Raw genomic sequence first — 11,040 nt, 5'->3', positions numbered from 1 at the left:
TTCCAAGCTTTATTTTTGATCTACACTGTAAATCATTTCAAGGCTTAGTATCGTTCTTCTTGTGCACCATCAAAGAACTGCAGAGATCACCCTGAGGCAATTTTGCTGATAGCTTAATGTTATTGACATTTAGAGTGATACAGGACACCTCTTTTTGGTCCAAATCATCCGTACCTTATTTATGGTTGGTTAAGGAGTACAGGGAAGGGGGCTGTTACCCCAAAATATGCCAGCTGGTGGGTTCCAAGTGGGTCATCGTCAGCTGGGGATTGCAAGAGTGTAGTGTGCTCTGACTGTGCTCCTTTGCTCACCCTCCTTGTTTCCTGTTTAGGGGTTTGCATAGAACAGTAGTAAGTACTCTTCCATTCCAAGGGAATCCTCAACTAGGAAGATCTATGTTATTTTTGGCTTTTTCCCTGTGTCAGAATGGCATAAATGGGTTAGATTACAGCTCAGGATCTATTTACTTACCCATTTAAAAAAAAAACTTTGATAGCTGTCATAAATATAAAAGGAAGGGTAAACACCTTTAAAATCTCTCTTGGCCAGAGGAAAACCCTTTCACCTGTAAAGGGTTAAGAAGCTAGGATAACCTCGCTGGCACCTGACCAAAATAACCAGTGAGGAGACAAGATACTTTCAAAGCTGGAGGGGGGAGAAACAAAGGCTCTCTCTGTCTGTGTGATGCTTTTGCCGGGAACAGAACAGGAATGGAGTCTTAGAACTTAGTAGGCAATCTAGCTAGATATGCGTTAGATTCTGTTTTGTTTATATGGCTGATAAAATAAGCTGTGCTGAATGGAATGTATATTCCTGTTTTTGTGTCTTTTTGTAACTTAAGGTTTTGCCTAGAGGGATTCTCTATGTTTTGAAACTGATTACCCTGTAAGGTATTTACCATCCTGATTTTACAGAGGTGATGCTTTTTACTTTTTTTCTTCAATTAAAATTCTTCTTTTAAGGATCTGAATGCTTTTTTCATTCTTCTTAAGATCCAAGGATTTGGGTCTGTGTTCACCTATGCAAATTGGTGAGGATTTTTATCAAACCACCCCCCAGGAAGGGGAGTATAAGATTTGGGAGGATTTGGGGGGGAAAGACGTTTCCAAACGGGCTCTTTCCAAATTCTATCCCTGTTAGACGTTTGGTGGTGGCAGCGATAGTCCAAGGGCAAAAGATAAAATAGTTTGTACTTGGGGAAGTTTTAACCTAAGCTGGTAAAAGTAAGCTTAGGAGGTTTTCATGCAGGTCCCCACATCTGTACCCTAGAGTTCAGAGTGGGGAAGGAACTTTGACAATCCCACCCTGCCACCATGTCAAGGTTCCTTCCCTACTCTGAACTCTAGAGTACAGAAGTGGGGACCTTGACAGTGGTGAGGCCTCATCTCGAGTACTGTGTCCAGTTTTGGGCCCCACACTACAAGAAGGATGTAGAAAAATTGGAAAATGTCCAGCAGAGGGCAACAAAAATGATTAGGGACCTGGAACACATGACTTATGAGGAAAGGCTGAGGGAACTGGGATGGTTTAGTCTGTGGAAGAGAAGAACGAGGGGGGATTTGATAGCTGCTTTCAACTACCTGAAAGGGGGTTCCAGAGAGGATGGATCTAGACTCTTCTCAGTGGTAGCAGATGACAGAACAAGGAGTAATGGTCTCAAGTTGCAGTGGGGGAGGTTTAGGTTGGATATTAGGAAAAACTTTTTCACTAGGAGGGTGGTGAAACACTGGAATGCATTACCTAGGGAGGTGGTAGAATCTCCTTCTTAGAAGTTTTGAAAGTCAGGCTTGACAAAGCCCTGGCTGGGATGATTTAGTTGGGGATTGGTCCTGCTTTGAGCAAGGGGTTGGACTAGATGACCTCCTGAGGTCCCTTCCAACCCTGATATTCTATGATTCTATGAATTGTCACAGATTGAAATGTATACATTTCATTCAGCACAGCTTCTTTTCTCAGCCATTTAAAGGAATCAGAATCTAATGCATATCTAGCTAGATTACTTACTAAGTTCTAAGACTCCATTCCTGTTCTGTCCCCGGCAAAAGCATCACACAGACCGAGAGAGAGGCTTTTTCTCCCTCCCCCCAGCTTTTGAAAGCATCTTGTCTCCTCATTGGTCATTTTGGTCAGGTGCCAGCGAGGTTATCCTAGCTTCTTAACTCTTTACAGGTGAAAGGATTTTTCCTCTGGCCAGGAGGGATTTTAAAGGTGTTTACCCTTCCCTTTATATTTATGACAGAGCCATTGATCACTACCCATTTAGCCCGACAATCTAGCCAACTTTCTATCCACCTTATAAAGAAAAGAGTACTTATGACACCTTAGAGACTAACAAATTTATTTGAGCATAAGCTTTCGTGAGCTACAGCTCACTTCATCAGATGCAGCTCATGAAAGCTTATGCTCAAATAAATTTGTTAGTCTCGAAGGTGCCATGAGTACTCCTTTTCTTTTTGCGAATACAGACTAACACGGCTGCTACTCTGAAACCTATCCACCTTATAGTCCATTCATCCAGCCCATACTTCTTTAACTTGCTGGCAAGAATACTGGGAGAGACTGTGTCAAAAGCTGTGCTAAAGTCAAGGAACAACATGTCCACTGCTTTCCCCTCATCCACAGAGCCAGTTATCTCGTCATAAAAAGGCAATTAGATTAGTCATGCATGACTTGCCCTTGGTGAATCCATGCTGACTGTTCCTGACCATTTTTCTCTCCTCTAAGTGCTTCAGAATTGATTCCTTGAGGACTTGCTCCATGATTTTTCCAGGGACTGAGGTGAGGCTGACTGGCTTGTAGTTCCCAGGATCCTCCTTCCCTTTTTTTAAAGATGGGCACTATATTAGCCTTTTTCCAGTCATCCGGGACTTCCCCGATTGCCATGAGTTTTCAAAGATAATGGCCAATGGCTCTGCAATCACATCCGCCAACTCCTTTAGCACTCTGGAATGCAGCGCATCTGGCCCCATGGACTTGTGCTCGTCCAGTTTTTCTAAATAGTCCCGGACCACTTCTTTATCCACAGAGGGCTGGTCACCTCCTCCCCATGCTGTGCTGCCCAGTGCAGTAGTCTGGGAGCTGACCTTGTTCGTGAAGACAGAGGCAAAAAAAGCATTAAGTACATTAGCTTTTTCCACATCCTCCGTCACTAGGTTGCCTCCCTCATTCAGTAAGGGGCCCACACTTTCCTTGTTTTCTTGTTGTTGCTAACATACCTGAAGAAACCCTTCTTGTTACTCTTAACATCTCTTGCTAGCTGCAACTCCAGGTGTGATTTGGCCTTCCTGATTTCACTCCTGCATGCCCAAGCAATATTTTTATACTCTTCCCTGGTCATTTGTCCAATCTTCCACTTCTTGTAAGCTTCTTTTTTGTGTTTAAGATCAGCAAGGATTTCACTGTTAAGCCAAGCTGGTCGCCTTCCATATTTACTATTCTTTCTACACATCAGGGTTTGTTCTTGCAACCTCAATAAGGATTCTTTAAAATACAGCCAGCTCTCCTGGACTCCTTTCCCCCTCATGTTATTCTCCCAGGGGATCCTGCCCATCAGTTCCCTGAGGGAGTCAAAATCTGCTTTTCTGAAGTCCAGGGTCCATATTCTGCTGCTCTCCTTTCTTCCTTGTTTCAGATCCTGAACTCGACCATCTCATGGTCACTGCTTCCCAAGTTCCTATCCACTTTTGCTTCCCCTACTAATTCTTCCTGGTTTGTGAGCAGCAGGTCAAGAATAGCTCTGGCCCTAGTTGGTTCCTCCAGCACTTGCATCAGAAAATTGTCCCCTACACTTTCCAAAAACTTACTGAATTGTCTGTGCACCACTGTATTGCTCTCCCAGCAGATATCAAGGTGATTGAAGTCTCTAATGAGAACGAGGGCCTGCGATCTAGTAACTTCCGTGAGTTGCTGGAAGAAAGCCTCATCCCCCTGGTCCAGTGGTCCTTAGCAGATTCCCAGCACGATATTACCCTTGTTGCTCACGCTTCTAAACTTAAGCCAGAGACTCTCAGGTTTTTCTGCAGTTTCATACTTGACCTCTGAGCAGTCATACTGCTCCCTTACATACAATGCAACTCCCCCACCTTTTCTGCCCTGCCTGTCCTTCCTGAACAGTTTATATCCATCCATGACAGTACTCCAGTCATGTGAGTCCCACCGAGTCTCTGTTATTCCAATCACATCATAATTCCTTGACTGTGCCAGGACTGCCAGGACAATTCCTCAGATATGTCACCTACAAAAGATGGCTCAGGTTTGGGAATCTCGCTAACATCCTCAGCCGGGAAGACTGAAGCAAATAATTCATTTAGTTTCTCCGCAGTGACTTTATCGTCTTTAAATGCTCCTTTTGTATCTTGGTCGTCCAGGTGCCCCACTAGTTGTTTAGCAGGCTTCCAGCTTCTGATGCACTTAGAAAACCTTTTGTTATTACCTTTTGAGTTTGACTAGTTACACATGTTCTTCACTTCCTGTGAGTAGACCCATTGATTACTTATAGTGCTGAAAGCTAAGCCTGTGAAGTTTGAACGCCTTACTAGACAGGGGAAGGTTCATTATCCTGATAAGGAAACTGAGCTATAGTGAGATTAAGTGACTTGCTCAAAATCACACAGGGAGTTTGTGGCAAGGCTGGGAATTGAACCTAGATCTCTTCAGTGCTATTCTAGTGCCTTAGCCACACAGACACCCCTCCTATTATTAACTTCCCCCCTTCATGCTTTTTTCATCTTTGTGTGTTGTCCATTTCCAGTCTCTGCTCTTTAGCCTGTCCTGTGAGTGTAAAGTGCTTAGCACATTTTTGGGTGCTATATCAGTAAATAGCTCATCATATTTTTAATCATGTTTAAAACATATTACTTGACATGATTGTGGAATCTAGTGTATATGTAGATGGTTGTCTATAATGTTAGTTAACATGTCTTGAAACAGAACTGTAGACAAATTCTTGGGCAACGCAGAGGAAATGAGGAGGTCTCTAACACTGAGCAGGAATGGAGGTCAGGGGAGTACATGGGAGTTTCTGGCAGTTTCAAGGCAGTTTTCATGGGGAGATCAGAAAGGTTTTCAATCAGGGTTTCCACAGGGTTTCTTGTTCCTCCAGGAATTGCTGCAGTTCCTGAAATTTAGACACAGTCTTCTGCCTCTCAGTTTGTGTTTGTTTCTGTATAAAAATAGGGAAAAGGCTGGTCAGGGACATTGATGGAACCTGGGGTCTTTTCATAGAGAGCTGAGTGTGCAGGAAGGAGAATTTTGTGGAAAATCTGAAGACTTCTGTCATTTGACTACATCCTGTGGTTACTAAGGAGAAGATTCTCTCATACCTTCCCCTCTAGACCCAATATCTCTGAAAGGGATGTTTCCATCTCTATCATCGTTAGCATATTATGTTATTTATGGTTTTGGGAATTCAGAGTCTGAGCAGCAGGAGGCAGGATTTAGCACTACACTGACAGAGATGCCAGGAGAGGAAAAAGAAACAAACGTTATCAATGCAGGAAATGACCAGACACAGTAGACAGCACTTCATGGGTGACATTCAATTTACTTGGGGAGATTTCTGTGGCAGCCACAAGGGCTAGAAATTAACTCATTAACTGAAATGGAAGTTTAGAGCTTGTCTACACATGATTCTAACCCAACAATCCATGATCATGGAGAAACACACACAAGCCCACGTTTACCGAAGCCACAGAGGAATCTTTCTACAAACAGAGCTCCCACTGCAAGTCCCTGCCAATTCATAACAATGTGCACCTACCAGATACTCACAGCTTTTCCCCTCTCCAGTCACTTTAAATCCCAGCAGCTTTTCTTTCTCTTCTCACAGACTCTTCAAATGGGCCTGAATTTTTTCCTGAAGAAACAGAAATTATTTGGGAGGTTTTATTTTGAGGGTTGAGAGGGTTTTGGAGCTGGATGTTTTTTGTTGTTCCAGGAATCATAACATTCAAAAACTGGTAGAAGAACACTTTAACCTCTCTGGCCACTCAGTAACAGACTTAAAGGTCATAATTTTGCAACAGAAAAGCTTCAAAACCAGACTAACGAGATACTGCTGAGCTTGAATTAATATGCAAACTAGATACCATTAACTTGGGTTTGAATAGAGACTGGGAGTGGCTGGGTCATTACACCTTGAATCTATTTCCCCATGTTAAGTATCCTCACGCCTTCTTGTCAACTGTCTAAATGGGCCATCTTGATTATCACTACAAAAGTTTTTTTTCTTCTGCTGATAATAGCTCATCTTAATTAATTAGCTTCTTACAGTTTGTATGGCAACTTCCACCTTTTCATGTTCTCTATATGTGTGTGTGTGTGTGTGTGTGTGTGTGTGTGTGTGTGTGTGTATATATATATATATATCAATATATATCTATATCTATCTATCTGTCTTCTTACTATATGTTCCATTCTATGCATCCGATGAAGTGGGCTGTAGCCCACGAAAGCTTATGCGCTAATAAACTTGTTAGTCTCTAAGGTGCCACAAGTACTCCTGTTCTTTTTGTGGATACAGACTAACACAGCTGCTACTTTGAAACCTGTCCTTATATTTGTGTGCATTTCTTCAATAAGCCACTAAGGGCTTGTCTACACTGGCACTTTACAGCACTGCAACTTTCTTATTCAGGGGTGTGAAAAAACACCCCCTGAGCGAGAAAGTTGCAGTGCTTTAAAGTGCCAGTGTAGATAGTGTACCAGTGCTGGGAGCTATTCCCCTCATGGAGGTGGGTTTTTAGAGCACTACTACACAAGCCACATTAACGTTGCCAGTGAAGATGTGCCCTAACATTGTTTCGCCACATCCAATGTAGCACATTTGAAATACAGAGACATGGTCAATATTCCCAGCTTCAGATACAAAAATTAAACATGCATACAAATTGGATAAACATATTCAGTAAATTATAACCTTTCCAATGATATCTTCCAAGACCCATCTTGCATAAAATATATTTGTTATACCATAACCATATTTCCATAAAGAATATGGGGTGTAATGTCACAAAGACATCTCTAAAGACGAATAAATCCCATTTTTACTTTTGTTCAAATATCCTATAAAGAACAAATTAACAGGATTTGGGGAGAAATGAGGAAATACAGGAGTTGATTGACTAAAATAAAATCGAAAGAGGGTCCTTTTAATCTGAAATAAAAGTGCTAACAGAAGGACGTTGCACCAATTTAACAAAATTAGAAGCTTATTAAGGACTAGTCAACACAGGTTTTTGCCCTGATTTAAGCAAACAGGTGTAAAAATCGGATTTAGTTGAATTCATGCATCTGTTTGTGTGGATGCAGTTCTATTGTTTAAAAATTGTTTCTCATCAGAACTTGATTCAGTACATTTTTTAAAAGGAGCTATATGAACATTACTAAATCTGTCCCTACTGAATTGCCACATTGTTTTGAATGCTTAAGTAGTTTAAAACATTTAAAACATAGATGGGAACAGATATAGTCTGTGCGAGCTGAGAGCACTGCTCACTGTGCAGGATTCAGGCACTCAGGCGAAAACCACCGGGCTCCATGTGGGTGCAGCGGTCTGTTTACAGGGGGCTCCTTAGAGAATGAAGAGGCAGAGCCCAGGATGATGTGCTGAGGTCCAGGAAACAGCAGCAGGAGAAATGTGGTTGAGCGATGACTATAAATGACAAGGGATACATTCACCAGAAAAAAATGTAGCAATAATAGCCTTCCCTGTAAAGGAAGTCCTGTCTGCTAAGAGCATCCAGCTGTCAGGGAATGGTAGAGAGAGAAGAAGTTAATTTACAGGTATGTGTCTAGTGCATGCTATGCTACTGCAACAATGTTTCCATGCACAGTGTGGTTCAATGGTTGCAACATTGTGTCCAGTTCAAAGAGCAGCCGGTGTAACTAGCTGCATCCACAACATCATTTCCAGTCACGGCTCCTCTCCCATCATAGCTCAATTGCTTATTTTGGCTCCAAAGGGCGGCTCCCCAGATCCACGCAGGACCCACCTCCATGCTGGAAAAGGCCAAGTCAGGGATGAGAACAAACAGTACTTGAGGAAAACAATGGAGATCAGGGAGCTCTCTGCAGGGACAGGCTGGCTGAACTGTCAGTCTGCACTAAAGCATCCGAGCAGAACTGCACCAGGTTTGAGACCTGCCATGCTCAGTTCATGGCATAGAGACACTGTGCTGACACTGGGGTGAAGTTCTTAGAAGGGGTCTGCTTAGTGTATGGTGCTGCTCCTGGCACTGAAACCAGGGTGAAGGGCTGGAAACAGGATGATCACAGCACTGCACACACACCACACACAGCTGAGACTGGAGTGAAGAGCTGAGAACAGACACACTCGGTGCATGGCCCAGCGTCTGGGGGAGTCTGGCGGAGGTGAGAATGAACAGGCTCACTCCAGGCCCAGGCACACAGCCCTGAGATCTGGGGGCCGGGGGAGAGCCCCCCATGGCAATGAGTAGGGCAGTGCTGGGCATGACAAGGGAAGGGAAAGCTGAAGGAGGGCAGAGGAAGGGGGAAAGGAAGGGGACAGCTGGATCCTTCCCAAAAGGGATGCAGCTCTGTGGGGAGCCCCGTGCTGTCGGCATGATTTCCTCTGCTCTGCCCCCACGACCCCAGCACCCAGCGGGCAGCCCCAGGCACACACAGCCTGGCCCAGCACCTGGGGAATCCCCCTGACACTGCAATCACCACTGCGGGACCTCCAGGGAGCCCCAGCTTCCACAGGGGAGCAGGGCCAGGGGTGGGGAGGAGGGAAAACCTGGGGGGGCAAGACAGGGTAACACAAGACCGGACAATGTAGGACAGAGACACTGACAGCTGAGGCCCTGATCGTAGGGCACAGAGCCCGGGGCTGGGTCCAGGCCTCCTGCAAGGAGCAGCCCAAAGCCCGGTGTAGTGTAGGAAACTGCTCCTTGGAGGATGTGCTACATAGTGAGCATGCTCAGTAACATCTGCAGAAGCCACTGCCCTTCACCCTACCCTTTCTAAGCGTAAGATTCTGCTGACTGCTTTTTACAGGGGGTAAAAAGGGGCAAATCAGATGAAAGGGGCATCCAGGGTCTGAGCAGGGGGTGGAAATTGACTGGTCACGGGGGTCAGCAGCTGAGGGCAGGGTTAGGATAGGGGCTGAAGGGCATATGCAGGGATGGGAAGGAGGAGGGAAGTCCGAAAGGAGCTGGAGTTAAGCCCAGGGGCGAGGCACTGCCAGAGGGTGACAGAAGGCAAAGCCCCAGCACAGGCAGGGGCAGAGGGATAACAGTTACCCTGGTTACACCAGTGTTTGCAAAAATAGGGTGGAGGGCAGAGGGTCTTCCCCCCTGCCCCCACAGACCTTTCAGCATGGGCTTCCCAGGGCTGGGTTCTTAAAGGTACAGGTGTCCCAATGCCTAGTCTCTGCCGCTCCTCTTTGTCTGATGTAACCTACTGAGGTTCTGCAGGAGATTTCATCCAGTGAAACATTTTACATACACCCCCTCAGAAACAAAGAATCCATTATCAGTGTATCTGACTGCATAGAGTCTCATAGCAGTTCACCAAATTGTCTCATCTGCTGCTGGGATTCCCTAAATTCCCTGAATTTTTAATTCTAAATTTTTCTTCTTATTTTTAGAACAGAAGTTTATTCTGTTGGATCATCTGACTTCCACTCTGACTCAATTTCTGGCCTGATCTCAAAACTTTGTTTTCATTCAATCCACCAATGGTGACTGAATTTTGCAACTGTTATTTTGCCTCTCAATTCATCCCTTAGTAGGTTTCAGAGTGGTAGCCGTGTTAGTCTGTATCAGCAACAACAACAACAACGAGGAGGCCTTGTGGCACCTTAGAGACTAACAAATTTATTTGGGCATAAGCTTTCGTGGGCTAGAATCCACTTCATCAGATGCCTGGAGTGGAAAATACAAAAAAACTTCAAAAAACAGACTCCAACATGAAACTGCAGAACTGGAATTAATTTGCAAACTGGACACCATCAAATTAGGCCTGAATAAAGACTGGGAGTGGATGGAGCATTACAAAACCTAACCTAATTTCTCCCATACTAATTTCCCCCTACTGTTATTCACACCTTCTTGTCAATTGTTTGAAATGGGCCACTCTCATTACCACTACTTTTAAAATGTAGATTGTTTCATCTGAGTATTGGGGGTAATTCTAGTGGTTTCTAATGAATGTTTGAATACTTTCTCCTCTGTGTGCACTGATTGAGGCTGAATGCTAGAGTGAAAGGAAGGGAATATCAAGGAATCACATGATGTTATTGGCATGAAGAGACAAAACATTCCTTTTATGGAACACATCTGTAATTTCTGCCAAACCATCAGCCTCTCACACAGGTGTTTGGAGTAGAGGCACAAGAGAGTTTTGTTTTTGTAACTTGTCCCAGCAACTGTAAAGAGCAAAGAGTGGAAGAGGAAAGCTTGGGTGGAGCTACATGGAAAGAGTTAATAGTTTGTGGTCATTTAATTGCACATTTCTTTATATGCAAATGTGTCTTTGTGTTGCAAGTCCGAACTGTGGCTTATCGTAACCTTGTGAGTTTGGTGTAACTTTAACTCTGGATTTCTGAGTTTTTCACATTTGTTTAGTAGTTACCTATTGAATATTTGTTTCAATAACTGAGGGCTTAGTGAAACTGCCCACTGCAACTATAAAGTTAGTCTGTGAAGGAGAGCTTTCTTGAGAGTCAGTTCAAGACTGTGAAGTGAATTTTTGCAATTCTGAGAACCAGGAAAATAATAATAATAATAAAAAAATTGGAAAAATATCATCTTGTCCTTCAAGTGCTAGTTGCACTGCTTAGACCTGCCTCTACTAATAGCTATACAATGCAGAGAATTAATTAAAAAAATATCCCCAGGCAATTTTTCTTCTGTTAAGGGGAGGATAAAGTAGAAATGTACCACACATGCAGATAGGAGCCATGCCAATGAATGCAGGGCTTTTCTTGTATGCTAAAAGTCTGTATTACAATAGATTGCTGGCACTAAAATAAACATTGAGAGATCATTTCACTACAAATCCTATGTTTTGTTTATTAAA

At 43.7% G+C, this 11,040-nt stretch overlaps 1 protein-coding gene across 1 annotated transcript in view; it reads right to left on the bottom strand.

Moving 5' to 3' along the window:
• Window positions 1–1,844: 1,844 nt before the first annotated feature.
• LOC119842847 (zinc finger protein RFP-like) overlaps window positions 1,845–11,040 on the bottom strand; it is a 41,802-nt gene continuing 32,606 nt past the window's right edge. The window contains exon 8 of the transcript XR_006275566.1: window positions 1,845–1,900. The gene's annotated coding sequence lies outside the window, so the exon portion shown is untranslated. The remainder of the gene's footprint in view (window positions 1,901–11,040) is intronic.

This window comes from Dermochelys coriacea, chromosome 14 (genome assembly GCF_009764565.3).
Source record: "Dermochelys coriacea isolate rDerCor1 chromosome 14, rDerCor1.pri.v4, whole genome shotgun sequence".
Classification (NCBI taxonomy): domain Eukaryota; kingdom Metazoa; phylum Chordata; order Testudines; family Dermochelyidae; genus Dermochelys; species Dermochelys coriacea.
Note: the sequence above shows the minus strand (reverse complement) of the source record. Positions and strands in the feature narration are given on the sequence as shown.